General features: G+C 44.5%; 1 protein-coding gene across 1 annotated transcript in view; it reads right to left on the bottom strand.

The window, feature by feature from the left end:
* SUGCT (succinyl-CoA:glutarate-CoA transferase) overlaps positions 1-18,318 on the bottom strand; it is a 623,067-nt gene that overhangs the window by 334,298 nt on the left and 270,451 nt on the right. The window lies entirely within an intron of this gene.

Below are 18,318 nucleotides of genomic sequence, written 5' to 3'. Positions count from 1 at the left end.
TCAAATTCCATGCCTTTAGAACATATCTCACACAGTGATACTGAGGATCAAATCAGAAAACACACGCAATTTGTTTCCCACACTTTAAAGCACCCTATAAACTAAGGTATTATTTTTGTTATTATTATTAATAGAGTGATCTGAATTCTGTCCCCCATCCATCCCAGTGAAGCCCACAAGCAGACGTTGGCAGCGTGGGCTTGAACATAAGGACAGTACCTGGAAGCCATCCACACAGGTAAACCTCCCGTGTGCTCCTGTAGCCCTGTGAAACATGGCAATCTTTATGGATGTTATTTTAATCACATCTTGACCCCTTTGCTGATTCTGAACGAAAGTGAATTATCTTGTGTTTGCTCTGACAAGAAGGAATAATTTACTTATACTCTAGAGGAAAGAAACCAGAAACACCCCTAGCTCTGGCTCAGAGATGACAGATGTGAGGACACACAGGTACACCCCGATGTACCCATTGGGTAATCAGAGGCATGTTTCATATAAACAGAGGTTTCAGGCAAAACAGAGATTGGGATTTCCCAAATCCTGTGATTAGGTCAGGAAATCTCAAATCCCTGAGGCAGCTGATTAATACTAGGGGGAAGGGTTCAGGAAACTGAGCAGTGGGGGCAGGGAAGGGCTGAGAGAACAAAAGGTAACACCTCTTCCTTCTGTGCCCACTGCCTAGGGGGAGGTCTGGGAAAGTAGTCGGCCACAGGGCAAACCTGGTCTTAAGTCAAAGTTTCTTACACTTTGATCCCTAGCTTACAGACCAAGAACATGAATGGCATACATACACACATACATACATTCTCTTTCCTCTCTCTCCCCCTCCCTATCTCCCTCTCTCCTCCTCCTCCTTCTCTCTCTCTCTCTCTTCTCTCCTCTCTCTCCTTTCTCCTCTCCTCCTCCTCCTCCTTCTTCTCCTTCTCTCTCTCTCTCTCTCTCTCTCTCTCTCTCTCTCTCTCTCTCTCTCTCTCTCTCTCTCTCTCTCATGAAAGATGGATTAAACACTTTCATCTCTGCAGCTGAGAAGGCCATCTCCATCCTGTGTGATCCATTAGCCAATGGACCCAGGTGCAAGCAGGGACCCAGCTTCAAGCTCCCAGAGAGCAGTCCTGTCTTTTAGCTGCTTAAGGCATTAAGTAACATGGGGGTGGGGAAAACATGTACCATGAAAGTCAATCAGGAAATGGTTATAAATTAGAAAGAGAAAGAGGAGTAAAGGGAGAAGGGGCCTCCCATGCCACAGGAATAAAAGCCACTTCCTCTTTCCCTAATTTCAAGACCAACCTAGCAGAATTCTTCTCTCCAGACAAACCCCCCTCCTCCTCTGGGCTCCAACTGTCCATTGCCTTTGCCATTCTTGGAAAGTACGCACAGAGATAGAAACAGATGTGACTTACATGATCACACTCCTGGGAGAAGAACCTCATAGTGGGGAGACTGCTCAAAAATAAGCTTTTAGAGCACCCTCTGATTCTGTTCATTTCCCACAGAAATTCAGGTCCATTCTCCAGACAACCTCATTCCCTAAAGCTTGATGATCAACTCTCCCATAGTGAGTTTCAGGATTCTTGTATATGTGAAAGGGACTGGAAGATGTTTTCTTTTTTAGAAATCATTATTAGCCCACAAGCAATGCTTCTTCCTGTAAAACCTCTCCAGCCGCCTCCACCAAGGTGAACATAGGCATTCTTAACACCTCAGAGCAGAAAGAGGGATGGATGCACAGGTAGAAGATCCAGCTAAACATCCTAGCCTTGAGACTTAACTGCGTGGGGGCCTCATGGGACGTATCTTACCTGTCCAAGCCTCAGTTTCCTTGTGTGTAAAATGAAGATCTGTAACAAACTCATAAAAGGACATGAATGAGAAGTGCCAAGCAGGCAGGCAGGGATGGGATGAGATCTGTGTGCAAGAAGCAGCAGAGGTCCCAGGGAGCCATGCCCAGAGTCATCAGGGGCTCAGCTTGATGACCTCTGATGATCTCTAAGACCTGGCCAGCTCAGCCTGGGGGGGAGGAATGTTGAAATTTATTAAACACTAGTACAGGCACCATCACAAATCACTCTCGTTTTCCTTCCAATGATCAACTACTTATAAATAGGCCACTTGGTTTGAAAATTGCATCATATTCTGTTTAACTGTGGTTTAAAAGTATATTCTGGTATTAGAGACTGGATTTGTAATTCCAAGATCTAATCCAGCCTGAGGAATGGATGTTTAGGGACCATTCTGGGTAATCATTTTTGACAAATAACAGTTCTTGTTCTAAGGGCAAAGACCTAAGGGAAAACTCTCCTTCTGGCTAAGGGTAAATCAGTCACAAAGATGATCTCTGTGACCATGCAAGGTTCTCTGAGGGACTGGGATGCTTCTCTTGTTAGATAGCCCAAGAAGAGCAATGAGAGATATAGATATATTCTCCCTCTCTCTCTCAGATATGTGTATGTGTATGTGTGTGTGTGTGCATGTGTATAAATATGTGTATATATGTATGTATGTGGAGGGGGAGAGAGAAAGGAGAGGAGAGGAGAGGGGAGACAGAGAGACAGAGAGAGAGGTAGACAAATTTACTTTAGAGAGTAGAAGTTACATTGTAGAAAGAACAATAGTCAATAATATTCAGAGAGCAAAATACAGGGAAGAAACCAGTAAAAAAAATTAATGGCTTTATATCATTATAGAGAAATGCAGAAAGTACTAGTAACAAGATGATCATAATGCAAGGGAGAGTGTGCACTGTTATCACGGATAACAATAAATAATACACATACATATATACATATATGCATGCATGTATGCATGCATGTATATGTATATACACACAGGGTAGATGAAAAGCCATCTGAAAGGGGTGGCTATTACCACCTGGGGAGGGAGTGGTGCAGAACAGAAAGGGCCTCTGGCACAAAGTGAGCTTTGAACTGAATCTTGAAGCAAACCAGGCATTCCAGTCAAGGAGGACAGCTAGGGCAAATGTCTGGAAGTGGGAGGTGGAGTGTCTTGTGCAAAGGCCAGCAATGAAGCCCATGGAGCTGGTTAAAGTGTGTGAAAGGGAACACACGGAAAGGTGAGGGTGGGGAGAGCTTGTAGAGGACTTTGAATGAGTCAGATTAATTAGATATGTTAGGTAACAATAGTGTTGAGCATTGTGGGTCAAATGAAAAAAACTGGGAAAATTAAAAACCTCTTTCTGGATGAGACAAAGCCAATTACAGGAGACAATCTGTAAGTTTTGAGAAGTGGTAATGCTGCTGACGATCTTCAGATGGTTTGTCTATATTCAAGTATTGACAAACAGTGATTGATAATAGCTGGGAGAAGTAGGGGAAAGTAGTTCATTGTATTTAGATGTTTATATGCCTTTACATCCCACACGAATTATATCCCCATTTTGAAATATGTTAATACTTATAATTAATATCAATATTCATTAAAGACTTTTTGTGGAAAAAGAATAATTGATTGAAAATTAAGCAATCCATTCATGTTATCCAAACTACTTACATTTATGGAAAGGCCAGTGTGTTTGAGGGACTGCTAGAAATGGGGGAAGCACTAGCCTTCCACCAGCTGTGGAATCTGTTGCACTCCCATATGGTTTGAGCTATAAGAGCTCTTGGAATGATCCTCTTGGGTGCCTACACACCTGAATCCTACCAAAAGGACTTTGCTTTAGAGAGAAATGTAAAACCAGGGTAACCTAGAGAAGAATTCTTGATTTAGGATCAAACAAGAAAAGTGACTCATCCTTTAGGGAACATTGCAGTAGCTACTTGTCCATGGTATTGAATGAAAGGAGAAAAGTAGAAAGGAGCCAAAGAGGGGTACAGAAGAGAAAGAGAAGGAAAAGGACGAGAACAAGAAGGAAAAAAAAGAACAAGAAAAGTAAGAACTCATGAAACCAATGAGAAAAGTAAGAAAAAGAAGAATAAGACTAAGAACAACCAAGAAGAACAAGAATAAGAAAATGAAGAACAAGAAGAATGTGAGAAAATAATTAACAACAATGAATTTCATGGGGGGGGGACCCAGAGATCACTTTCTCAGTCTCCCCCGCCCCCTTTTAGAAAGTCCAGTTCTACTAAAGAAACTTCATCAAATCTCATCTGTGACAAACAAAGGGAACAGAAGCAATGGAGACAGATTCTTTTGTCTAGATGTGTGAAGGACACACCTAGATAATGGACTTTGCTTTGAGCAACTTAAGTGAAGGGTCTTTTGCATTCTTTTCCCAGGACATCATTTCTACACTTCATTTTACTGCACAAGTCATGTCAACTAACAGAATTGAATGGTGCTAACCAATTAGATTTGTTTGATGTATAATGACCCAATTAGTTTTGATCAACATATAATGACCTGCCTCTATCCAAAGAGGATAGAAACCCTTGGAAAATGTCATGAAAGGGCCTCTGGGGTTTCTTCTGAGCTTCTCTTGGTTCTCTGAGACCACATGGTCTCTGTCTCTCTTTCTAGCACTCTTGGGTCTCCTTGAGACCACATGCTGTCTCTCTGGGAGAACACATGGGTCTCTTGGGGGCTTTTCTCTTGCTCGAATTAACTGGCATGCTGAAGCTCTCTCCCTGCTTTCTCCACTATGCCACCTGAGACTATGAGAAGTTAGGGAGACATGTGGTCAATACTTTACTGGTATAATGTTGATAATAATATGCTTTTGTGTGTGTTTTCTTTCACAACATGACTAATATGGAAATATATTTTGCATGACTGCATGATATATATATATATATATATAACCTATATCAAATTGCTTGCCTCCTCAATGAGGGGACATGGAAAGGAGAGAGGGAGAGAATTTGGAACTACAATTTTTTTTAAATGAATGTTACAAATTGTTTTTATATGCAATTGGGGAAAATAAAATATTAAATTGTAAATAAATAAATTTATTTAAATAACAGTTTTTAAAGGATGACAAAAACAAGAACAACCAGATGAACAAGAACAAGAATAATAAGAAAGCTAGGAAGAGAAGGAAGAAGCAGAGAGCGAGAGAGGGAGAGAGAGAGAGAGAGAGAGAGAGAGAGAGAGAGAGAGAGAGAGAGAGAGAGAGAGAACCAAGAGAGAGGAAGGGAAGAGGGAGGGAACATTTACACACAACAGCAAAGGTGAAAGCAGGGCCAAGAGAGCTGTGGAGAGAGACAGACAAGGATTGCCTATGGTCAAAGGGTGAAGCTAAAATGGACCCCACAGGACCCTCACCAACCAATATGGATATACCAAAGTCAGTGCATGTTACCAGGAGACTGCATCAAGACTAATGTAGTCACTTCTCCCCAATCTCTTGCTCCCGCATCCTGGACCTCGAGGGTCACTTCCTCCTGAACTTTAAAGTGCCACCTTCAGGGGGCAGCTAGATGGCGCAGTGGTTAAAGCACCGGCCCTGGATTCAGGAGTACCTGAGTTCAAATCCGGCCTCATACACTTAACACTTACTAGCTGTGTGACCCTGGGCAAGTCACTTAACCCCCATTGCCCGGCAAAAAAAAAAAAAAAAACAAAGTGCCACCTTCAAGCATGACCAAGTCAGTGCTTCATGCTAGTTTTCCATCTGATTTTTAGGGGTTTTCCTAGCCTCAGTGGTTGCCAGTTGACAAGCCATGGATCAGATTTGGGTAGAAGAGCTACACTGCCCTTGAACAGACACAATTAGCACCAAGGATGGTGACAGTGCTATTAACTCAAGTGTCACCCAGTCAATCAAGCAACAAGCATTTATTAAGCACCTACTAGATTCACCAGAAAATGAGGGGACAGAAGAAAGCTACCGACCTGATACTGTGGTAATACATGACCCATATTTAGTCAAGTAGCTTCCTTCTGTAACTCTCATTTGACTCTTTAAAAGGGGGCAAAACAAGGTTCCATGCTTTCCAGAAGACGTTCACAGAATACAAAAGTACAGTGAAGCTCTAAATGCTAAGACTGGGCTAAAGCTTCTTGCAACTCCTCAATCTTAGCCTTTGCTCTGCAATTATGGCAATTGGATTTGGCTGAGCATATTTTTAACTTTTACAGGGCTTGAAGGAAATGGTCCTTCAATAAATACAAGAAATGGACTACTTAACAGCATGGAAGCCCAACATTGAAGTGCTTTGATGTAGTGGCAGTTAGGTGGTGCTGTGATAAGAGAGCTGGATCTGGAGTCAGAAAGACCCTAGTTCAAATACAGCCTCAGATACTTCCTAGCAGCATAACCCTGAGCAAGTCCATTAAACTTTCTGCCTCAATTCCTGCATCTGAAAAATGGGGATAATAAAAGTCTTTTATGCTTTTATTCAGACTCCAAGCACACTAAACTGTTTCGGGTTTCGACTGCACTGGGTAGATTGTAAGTATTCAGTAAACAGTAATAAAATAAGTCATCTTGGACACCATGGCTTAATTGCAAAGACTTTAGAGCCCTCCCTTTTGGAATCCTCTTAGTAATATCAATTATTCTATTAGCTTTACAAATGTGTAATGGAAAAATACACACACAAAGCTTTCAAATAGATTTTAAAAGGTCTGGTTTTCATATAAATCTCTTTCACAATCATGGAAAAAGCCAATAGATGAGAAAAACAAACTTGTATCCTGCAAGTTATTTATAATCAAACATGAAATTACTTTAGAAGTTGACACAACTCAAGGATTTTATGAATTTATTGGGACATTGCTGATGAATGGAATGTAATACTTATTAAAATATGGGTCCAATCAGCATAGCAGCTTCATGAGTTTCAAATCCAAATAGCACTTCTGCTCCTATTGGCAACACCTGTATAGTAACCACCCATGTATTGCCATAGCTTCAGCATCATGATTTTTCTTACATGTATAGGATACATGGAAATTTCACAAAGCCACATATCTGGCTGAAAGACAATGAATATAATAGAGCAAGTACTGGACTTGGGAGTCTGAAAGTTCTGGGTTCAAATCCTTCCTCAGATACTTACTAATTATACAACCCTAGATAAGACCCTCTGTTTCCTCATCTGTAAAATGAAGGGGTTGGATTAAGTGACCTCTGTGATGCCTTTCAGCTCCAAATCAGCAATCCTATGATATTAATAACAGTTCAATATGACAGTTGAGGCAGCTAGGTGGTATAATGGAAAGCAAGCCAGACCTGGACTTAGGAAAACTTGAGTTCAAATCCCACCTCAAAAAACCTACTGGCCATGTGATCCTGGGGAAGTCACCTAATTGTTGTCTGTCTCAGTGTCCTGACCTGCATAATGGGTATAACAAAAGTACTTGCCTTTGAGGATCAATCGAGATCATATTTATAAATATACTTTAGACATTCCCTCCCTCTGTCCCCTCTGTTCCCACTGCCAAGTGGATGGGCACTGCTGGAAGAAATCACAAGACTATCCCAATGTGTCCATGACAAAGTCATGCTTTTCTGCCTCGAGGGGCCCTTCCAGCAGTACAACAACCCTTCCTTTGTCTCTCTGACTCTCTGTGCCTTTCCCTCAGCCACTCAGTCAATAAGCATTCATTAAGCACTTCATACCAGTCAAACCCTGTGCCGCGAGCTGGGGAATGAAACAAACAACATTCCTGCCCTCCAGAGGCTTCCACTCTAAGGGGGGAGACACGTAGACACATTAAAAAAGAAACATACAAGATACATGCAGAGCAGATGAAAGAAGTCGAGTGGAAAATCAATGATTGAAGTGAAGAGATGTGGGCTCAAATTCTTCCTCAGGCACTTCCTAGCTTTGTCACTCTGGGCAAGTCACTGAATCTCTTTGATCCTCAGTTTTCTCCTTGGTACAATGTAATGGTCAGAATTGGTGGTCTCTTTGGTCCGTTTCAGCTTTACATCTATGACCCTAGGAAAGAAGGCTCAGAAGGGAAGCACTAATAACTGGGGATTTGGGAAAAGTCTTCCTGCAGAAGGTGGCATTTGAACTGTCTCTCATTCCTACCCTGTTTTTTAGCTGATGACCTCCCTCCTCCTGGACAAAGCTCACCCTTCCACCTTTTCCTGTGATGCCACCATGTCTTTCACAGACTTGCTCCATCAGCCATTCTTTTTGACCATCTCCAGCCTCTCCCTGGCTTTGCAGCTGCTACCTCATTCTCTCATTCTGCTTTCCTTGTCCACCAAACTTCTAGAAAAAGCTATCCATCTTCATTGGCTGCCTCTACTCCCTCACTTCCTTCTCACCCACTGAAATTTGGCCCCTAGATCTACCTGTTCATGAGATTAAGACCACTAGGGATGCCCTTTGGTTATTGCAATGGCTTTTGTCCATTTCCAAACTTCCATGACCTCTCTCCATTGACACTAGTGACTCAATTGCCCCTAGAATAAAATACATCCTCAGCCTGCCATTTAAAGCTCTACAAAATCTGACTCCTGACTATTTTCCAAGCTTAACTTATTGCCCACCCCTGCCCCCTTCTTGCAGTCTACATTATAATGCAAGTGGCCTGTCAGCAATTCCATGAATAACATCTCACTTCCTGTCTCCTTTCCTTTGCTCAGATGGTCCCCAGGGCCTGGAATGTCCCCTCCCTCTCCCTCCACCTCATCTAACCCCAAGTTTCCTTCGAAGACTAGTTCAGGTTCTATCTGCTGCATGAGGCAAAGGACCCAGGCATTAGGATCATTCTTTCTTTCTGAAAACAACTTTGTGTTTCTCCCCCCACCCCCCAGGGCAGAGGCTTCCCGAGGGCAGGAGCTGCTTTGTTCTTGTCTTTGTCCTCTCCCAACCTTTGGTGATGCCTGGTACATAGCAGCCCTTAATGAATGGTTAGTAATTGGATTGAATTAAGGAAACCCTCTTCCTTGAAATTCTCTGTCCCCGGCTGCCACGACATTGCATTCTCCTCCATCTCTGATCTCTCTCTCTCTCTCTCTCTCTCTCTCTCTCTCTCTCTCTCTCTCTCTCTCTCTCTCTCTCTCTCCCTCTCTCTATTCCACTGACTCTTCATCTCCCTCTCACTCCTCCCAGCCTCCTTCCTTGGCTCTCTCCTCTTCTCTCTATACTCTCTCCCTTGGCAATCCTATTCACTCCCATAGCTTCAATGATCACCTCTATGCAGATGACTCTCAGATCTATATTGCCAACCCCAACCTCTCCCCAGAGTGCCAATCCTGCCTTTCCAACGGCCTTCTAAAAATCTCCACGTGGACGTCCTACTCGCTATGTCCACAGTGGATTCCGTCATCTTCCCCCTCCCTTCTCTATTTCTGCCGATAGCACCACCTCGCTCCCACTCTCCCAAGCCTGAAACTTCCAAGGAATTTTGGGTGCTTTGCTCTCTCTCTCATCTCCCACGTCCAATCAGTTGTCATGCCCTGTCAGCCCAACGTCGGCAATTCCTCTTCTATCCATCTCCTTCTTTCCATTGACATAGCAACCACACTTGTTCAAACTTTTATTACCTCCCACCTGAACTGTTGTCACAGACTCCTCCTGATTCCCTTGCTTCTAGTCTCTCCCCTCCACACCCCCTGCTTCACATATTTCTCCATGAGCAATCATTCCACTCATGCCATTTCTGTCACCACCACCACCACCACTTTCCCATTGCCACTGAATAGAATACAAACTCATCTTGTCATTTGAGGCCCTCCACAGTCTGACTCTAAGCTATCTTTTCAGCCTTGCCTTATACTATTCCCCTCCACACACTCTATGTTGTAGCAAAACTGAACCATTTATGGTTCCCTTTTCTTCTTACGACCTCTCATGAACAACTCCCTCCCCCAACTCACTATTTCATCCCCTTGAAATCCCTTCCTTCTAGACCCAACTGCTGGGGCAGCCCCTCTGTAAAGCCCTTTCCATATCCCCTCAGGGGGAGCTGTTCTCTCCCAATATTTCTCCTGATATTTTATCTTTCTCTCCTTTGCACAGATCACTTTTTTCAAGTGTCATTATCCTTATGTACTTTGACATTAATTGAATTGAGTTGAATCTTTCCTATCAGACTATAAGCTCCCTGAGAACAAGGATTCTGTTTTCTTTTCTCTTTGTGTCCCTAGCACGTAGCAGAATTGGTATCTTGCCCATAATGCATCCTTTCTAAAGTAAGAAATTAAGTATTTTGTCTCAAATTCTAGTTTCCTTCTAAAGCACAACCAAGCATGGCTTGATGTCTGGAAACTCAGGAAAGGCCTCACATTCTGCGAGAACTGACCTCTGGTCTTGGCAAAAGACCCTCATAGTCAGCACCTAGGTGAGGATTCCTCATTTGGTAAGCTCGAAGTCAGAACACCACAGAAAAGGGAAGAAGATGAATGATCCTTTGCACGATAAAAGAGGAAAGAGATCAGAAAACAACTAGGCAACATATAGAAATGCTGCTGGTTTATGTGGGTTTCTTTTGTATCTTGCAGGGATAGAATTAACTGTTTAAAAGCTGTTTTAATATGTATTTGGAGAAAAATAAAATGTTATTTTTTAAAAATACAGCCCGATGATGAGTGAGATGAGCAGAACCAGAAGAACATTGTACACAGTATCATCAACACTGAGTGTTGACCTACTGTGATGGACTATATTCTTCTCATCAATGCAATGGTACAGAAGAGTTCCAGGGAACTCATGATAGAAGAGGATCTCCAAATCCAAGAAAAAAAAAGAAAAAAAGAACTGTGGAGTATAGATGCTGATTGAACCATATTATTTCTTTTGTTTTGGGTGCTGTTGTGTTTTTTTTTCTATTTTGAGGTTTTGCATCACTGCTCTGATTCTTTCTCTTGTAACAGAATTAATGCAGAAATAGGATTAATGTTATTATGTGTATATATATATGTGTGTGTATATATATATATATATCTATATGTATATGTATAGAGATATATAGATATAACCTATATCAGATTACCTGCTGTCTAGGGGAGGGGGGAGGGAGGGGAGGGAGGGAGAAAAATCTGAAATTGTAAAGCATGTATAAACAAAAGTTGAGAACTATCTTTACATGTAACGGAAAAAATAAAATACCTCATACATTAAAAAAAAAAAATACAGCCCGTCTTTACAGAAGCTTCAGTTTAAAAAAAGCCAGAAAGGCAGCTTCCCTATCAGTCAATCAATCATTGAAAAGGCATTTATTGGGAACAGCTAGGTGGCACAGTGGATAAAGCACTGGCCCTGAATTCATGAGGACCTGAGTTCAAATATGACTTCAGACACTTGACACTTACTAGCTATGTGACCCTGGGCAAGTCACTTAACCCTCACTGCCCTGCAAAAACAAAAAAAAATTTATTAAGCACCTCCTAGATAACAGGCTCTAAAAGCTCCTTTAGAGAAGGGATTGTTTTATTTTTCATAGTTTTATCCTCCATGCCTGACACACAGCAGGTGCTTAATAAGTGCTTGCTGATTGGTTGAGCTCAAAAAAAAAAAAAAAAAAGGCAAAAATGAAGCAGTCACCCAGGAGTTTACACTCTCATCTGTACCCATATATTCCACATAAAGCAGAAGTAAAATGAATACAGGGTAATTTCCAGAGTGATGAAAAGCACCACTGGGATGGGAGGGTCATAAAGGGAAGGAGGCAGCACTGGAAGAGAGTTGGAATTTCTCTTCCTCCTGGTGTAGTTATTGCTCCAGAGAATACTCCTGCCCCTTTTCCATTCGGGAAGAAGCGAGATCCACAACTCCCTAAAGACAGATGTCCAGTTAAAATACAAGATACAACTGGATCTTCTCATTCCGTACTATCCACTTAGCTAATGAGCCCATGGCCATTATTTCTAAAGCAATTGGTTGCTAAAATACCCAGGCACTTCTCCCTCTTTGCGTTGTGAACCCAGCCAAGATCTTTCAGCCTCTTTTCTATCCATCGGCATTTTTACTGGGTGGGAATGATTATGTTCATACCAGCTGGGACAAAAGCTATGCAGCCTTGTCCTCTGCGTGCGTGTGCGTGGATGTGTGTGAGTGCCTGGATACAGACGATCCTGAGGAGCGCAATTCAATAAAATTATAATACACGTGTAAACCTCTTTCTGTATTTACTGGTTTGTTGTAAGCTCCATCTCGAATGGGAAATAGACCATGTCTCCTTTGCAGGGGGATTGTTATTGACTAACCAGGACCATGTGTTTCTGTGAGGGCCCAGTCATTGGAGGACTCTGCGGCGATTTTCCTGAACCAAATTAATAACAGCGTTCCCAACTTATGTCCCCAGTGAAAACTGCTGGCTACTACCTTCATCCATGCAAGCAGCGCACTGTCACCTAGAATCCAGGAAATCGCCAGGAGGCCAATGTCTGCACTGACACTGGAGAAAAGAGAACACGAATTGGAATTCTACAAGTCAGAACCCCAGGATACCAATTAAAGTGGTTTAGTTTAGGTAAGCCATAGAGTGGTTAGATCTCTTTTTAGAGGGGGGGTGGAGGGGAGAGACAGAGAGAGAGAGAGAAAGAAGAGACAGAGAAAAGGAGAGGGGGAGGGAGAGGCGAGGAGATAAAGAGAAAGGGATGGAGAGAAGGAGGAGGAGATGGAGAAGAGGAGAGGAAGAGAGGGGGGAAGGGAAGGAGGGAGAGAGAGGGAGACAGAGACAGAGACAAAGAGACCAGAGACAGAGAGAGAGAAGGAGGGAGAGAGAGAGAGAGACAGAGAGACCAGAGACAGAGAGAGAGAAGGAGGGAGAGGAAGAGAGACACACAGAGAGAGAACCTTAGAGACAAGATGGATGGTTATTTATTGTAGAACCTGTCACCACTATCAGGTTTAGGATAATGAAAAGCAGGTGGGCAATCCCTCCTTCCCTCAGGACAGACCCTACCCTAGTCTGGGTCAGAGGGTGTGGATGTCTCCAGAAGAAATGCTATCTCTCCTCCTTTCATACACCCACTCAGAGAAGAGCAGACCTTCAAATACTGTTTCTGGGCTGTCGACTGCACTCGTGGCATTGCTGACATAAGAGTGAGCCGAGGCTGAGGCTGAGGCTGAGACTGAGGCTGAGTTGGCTTTGTTGCCTGATGGACAAAAGGAAGGGGGTTAGGCACGTTTATCTTTGGCTTCAAATCACCCTGAAAATACCATCTAACTGCCGAATACGAGGACGCAGGGAAGGGAAAAGGGAAGGGGGTAGACACCCAGAAAGGGCTGGAATCTTTTCTCCCAGAGTCAAGGAACCCAGAAGCTGGTGCCCCATGATTGCTAGCACTCCATCATCCAGAAAGATCTCTCCAGCCCTGCCGCCCTTGAGTCATCTCAAGCCTGAGCATGTCCCAAGTGTGAGAGGCTTTTGACAAGTGGAGAGGAAGGGGAATGTCCACAATGTCTGGGTGCAGATTGAAGGCCTGGATTCTCTTTTGGGGGGCAGCCAGCCCTTCAGAAGTCGGATCATGAGAACAATACTGTGCTCCTTCCACGGGGGATTATTCGTTTCACTGGAAGTGGAGTTGTCCCTCTGCCACAGGTGTATATCCCTCCCAAAGTTTCACATTCCTAGAGCAAAAGCTCAAGCACCCCTGGCTTTTATCTAGCATGAGAATCCTGGTGTGAAATGCCCCTGCCCATTGCCCACAGATAGCGACCTGTTTACATGATGGAATTGATCACAGTCTTGGAACTGACCCGGATCTTAGCGGTCATTTAAAAGAATCCCGTACGTTCATGAGATGAGGACAACACCTTGCAGGGAGGTTATGTTTAAGTGATTAGGATCAGAAGAGTCGGGTTCAAATCCCACATCTGACATCTACTATCTGTGTGACTTTGGGCAAAGCACTTTACGTCTCTAGTCCTCAGTTTCCCCATTTGTAAAATGAGAGATTGGCCTCTGACCTCTGATTCTGAGTGACTGAGCAAAGGTCACCGAGGTCGTGACAGAGCTGGGACTTGAATCCAGGACGCAATGTGCTTTCCTCTGTAACAAGTTACCAGTCTGACTTCTCCGAGGCACGGAGCCATGACTTAGTCAAGGTTCTTAAAGCTGGTACATGTCCAAGATGAGCTATGAACCCACATCTTCCTAACACACTGCCTCACTGGGCACAGTGGAAAAGGTGTTAGGCTTGCCATCTGAGGTCCTGAATTCAGATCCTACTTTTGTGACCTTGGGCAGGTCCCTTAACATCATAAATTGTGTACTGGAATGAGACTCAGAGGTTGTCCAGTGCAATGTCTTCATCTAACAGATGAGAAATCAAGAGCCAATGAGGGCAAGCGCTTGCTAGAGCAAGTCATGTCCGAGTAAATAGCAGCAGTGGGACTGGAACCCAGGCCCTCTGATTGTAACTCAAACACTCTCCTCTACCTGGGCCTCAGTGTCCTCAGCTGTAAAATAAAGGAGTTGGACTAACCACCCCCTTCCCATCTTTAAATCTATGATTCTATGATCTTAGCGATCTACCTCGATGGAGCTAGTTAAAATACTGGTATTTCCTTTAAAGACAGTTGGAAAGCTGACAATTGTTTACAGAAGGCAGTAAAAATGTGTGAGCTGGAGCTCTCATTTGGGGATTTCAGTTCCATTAGTAATCCCAATTAAAACATGCTCTTCATTCCGCAGCATGCCGTCTCTGTCCATGAAAATCTTCCTTCTGCTCTTTCCTGATATAACTTTCGTGTTTGAAATGACAGCTCGATTCACAGAAGGAATCTCCATCCTCCTGCTGGGACCAGCAGCAACAAAAGGGTTAACGGTCCCATCCAGCAGAGAAGCTCTTGCAGGTTTCCATCTGAAAGTTATAACACAACCTTTTATTCTGGGTGCCGTTGGTGCGGAAGATTTTTCAAGGCAAGATTCTCGAAACTGCAAGATGTTAACCAGATGTACAGCGGAGGCTTCCAGGTTCAGACCAGGAAGAGTCTGGTTTTAGTCTGCGTGGTATAGCCTCGCTGCTTCTTCTTCTTCTTCTTCTTCTTCTTCTTCTTCTTCTTCTTCTTCTTCTTCTTCTTCTTCTTCTTCTTCTTCTTCTTCTTCTTCTTCTTCTTCTTCTTCTTCTTCTCCTTCTCCTTCTCCTTCTCCTTCTCCTCCTCCTCCTCCTCCTCCTCCTCCTCCTCCTCCTCCTCCTCCTCCTCCTCCTCCTCCTCCTCCTCCTCCTCAACTTTATCAAATCTTCCACTTTGGAGCCATCTTTTGCTAAAGTGTGTGTGTGTGTGTGTGTGCACGCACGTGTGTATATGTGTGTGTACATGTGCATGTGTATGTACATGTGTGTGTTTAGCCACAGAGCTAGTTGGAAGTCCCAGGTCCTCAAACGCTGTTCTTTTCCAAAGTCAATGTGGGATATTAATTTAAACTGTGCTATTTAAGAATGCATTTCAGGCTGGGGAAATCTCCCTCTGCCTCCCAGAGCAGGTGTTGGCAACCCAGTCCCAGATGCTTCCATGTGTAAACAGCCAAGGAAGAATTGGGGGAAAGGGTAGAGATGGAAAAAAGGGGGAAGGCGTAAATAAAACCCAAGCCCCAGAAGCTCTCAGCAAAGTGCCGTTCTAAATGGGGGGCCCACTACGGATCTCTTCTCATCAGTCTAGGGAAGCCTGGATTTATTGGGGGAGCCCCATCTCCAGGGCTGGAGGCACCCTCAGAGATCACCCATTCCAACCCCTTGGCTTGATGGGTGAGGAAGTGGGGGGAAAGGAAGTTGAGCTCATTGGATTATAGGACCAGACTTGGGAGGGACCTCAAAGATCATTTATTCCAACTCTCTCCTTCTAAAGTAATGAAAAAGAGACCCAAGAGGCTATGATCTGCAAGTACCAGAGACAGGGTTGGAACCCAGGCTCCACAATGCCAGAGTCGAGTGTCCGCCCACGTGCACAGTACCTGGAGCACAGCAGGGCTTCGTCAATGCTTGTGAACTTGACTTCAGGATGTTCCACTAAAGCGCAGTGCTCCCTATCCCACCTCACATCCTTACCAGCCGCGGGCTGCTCAACAACTTGTTGGAGACTCTTAGAGCCTCAGCTTACTCTCCTGTGAAATGGGGGTAACCTTCATAGGTCACTGTGAGGATCAGAGGAGATGGCAGAAGTAAAATGCTTTACACATGTTAAAGTGCTCTATATAAAGCAGCTAGGTGGCCCCGTAGTGGATAAGGGCCCTGGGCCTGCAGTCAGGAAGACTCATCTCCTTGGGTTCTAATCTGGCCTCAGATACTTACTAGCTGTGTGACCCTGGGCAAGTCACTTAACCCTGCTTGTCTCAGTTTCCTCATCTGTAAAATGAGCTGGAGAAGGAAGTGACGAACCGCTCCCGTATCTTTGCCAATAAAACCCCAAATGGGGTCACAAAGGGTCAGATACGATTGAAACAACTGAACAATAACAACAAAGTATTCTAGAAATGGGAATTAGTATCCTTATTGCCATTTTATGATCATCCTCATTGCTATGTCTCAAAATTTACTTTATAAATGTGAAAACATCTCCATGTCCCGGACTCTGTACCCAATTGCTCCCCCCAGACCAACCCCTGCTCCAAAGCCACAGAACAAGTGGTTGGTATCGTGCACGATCCCTGATGAAGGTGGCCAGTCCACCGGCCGGACAGCCTGGCTGCAATTTAGAATTCTCAGAGAACAAGGTAAACCACCATGCTGTACATCAGACCACGCAGCCTCCAGCCCTTCAGAGTCAGCCCCACCACTCAAAGGGCCCGCGTGCCCCCTGCTCCCTCTCCCCCCTCAGAACATGCAGCTCTCATGCTGCTGGATGGTGTTTATAAATGTTTTCTCCTTCTTCAGAGTTTGGCTCTGCGCCAGCTGCTCTCCTGCTGGCAGAGTTCCTTGTCGTGTCTCATGTGCAACAGGGATATGGGCTCAGGCCCTCACAGGCTGGGACACCTTTGCTGCAGTTGGGCCCATCTGTCCGGCGTTTGCTGACCAGGGCCGTCCAGGCTGCCTTTCCAGGCCTTAGTGCCCAGCACCTGCCAGCTCCCTCTGCAGCAACTCCAAACAGAGACGACATGGGATGTTGTCAGGGGTGACACAGGCTAAGGAAGGTAGCCCAGGGCTGGGAGCCATGAGAACAAGCTCCAGCTCAGCTCCTTTCAGTTCAGTTTCCATGACTCCATATCAGGTACCATGGGAAGCCCTGGGGATGGAGAAACCAACGAAACAGGCCCTGCCCTCAGAGGGTCTGCATTTTGCTGGGGATGCCACATACACAGAGCAGGAAATACAAAACCATCAGTACCCCAAGGGATCTGTGACCTCACCAGTATTGATGTTCTCTATATCAATCCAGAACATGGACAGGGTCTGTCCACCCCAGGTGACCCTTGTCCAGGGTCTGTCCACCCCGGGTAACCCTTGTCCAAGGTCTGTCCACCCCGGGTTACCCTTGTCCAGGTGGCTTCTTCACGAGTAGAGTCCAGGAGCCCACCCCTCTTTCCAAACGATGCCAAAGCCATCTTTTTCATCCATACTCAATTCCATCTTTCCTTCATGATTCCCTAAATTGCTTCTCCTGAATCTGCCCTCTGGGGGCAAATAGAACATGTCTGAGCCCTCTTCCAGGTGACAGTCCTTCAAATGTTGAACCAAGTTACCATATCCCATCATGAGTCCTCTTCTCCAGGCTCGACATTTCTAGCTCCTTCTGCTGACATATGCCATGGCTTCGTGGCCCTTTTCCATGCCAGCTGTCCTCCTAAGGACCCTTTTTGGCTCTTCACTATCCTTCTAAAACACTGATGCCCAGAACTGAACATAGAGCTCAGGGTGAACACATCCCCTATTCCAGGCACACGGAATGGTGTTAGCAAAGTCTGAACAAGAGTAGGGGAGAGCAAGCCATCCAGTTTGTGTGGAGAAACGAGCATGCAGGGGAGAAGAGCAACCAGAAAGATAGGGTTGTACTAAATGGTGGAAACCTTGAATATCAGTGGAGACTGATGCAATAGGCCAGGCAGGGCCCATATAAAGATGGCGGCAGCCAAAAGACAAAGGAGGCAGGAGATGTCAGAGACACCTCAGAGACCAAGTAAACAAAATTTGTAACCAATTAAAAATGAAAAGGAGGGAGTGGGCCAAGTCCAATACAATCTCACAGTTTCAAACATGGGCTCTGGGTGGATGGTGGTATCCTGATGAAAACGGGAAATCAGAGGGCAATGACCTCAGTGAGAAGAGAGAGAACTTTTTTTCAATATTTGGAGTTTGAGTTGGACACAGAACATTTGGATGAAGAGGTCTAGTGGCCAAAGGGGACACCAGACTGGTACTCAAGAGAGAGGTCAGGGCCAGGGAGCCAGATTTGGGAGTCATTGTACTGGGAAGCGGCAAAAGTAATTGTCACAGAGTTTGTAGGAGTAACTGTCCCTATTCATACAGCATAACAAGGTCTACAAAGCACTTTGCATACATTACTT

This window comes from Dromiciops gliroides, chromosome 1, assembly GCF_019393635.1.
Source record: "Dromiciops gliroides isolate mDroGli1 chromosome 1, mDroGli1.pri, whole genome shotgun sequence".
NCBI classification, from domain to species: domain Eukaryota; kingdom Metazoa; phylum Chordata; class Mammalia; order Microbiotheria; family Microbiotheriidae; genus Dromiciops; species Dromiciops gliroides.
Note: the sequence above shows the minus strand (reverse complement) of the source record. Positions and strands in the feature narration are given on the sequence as shown.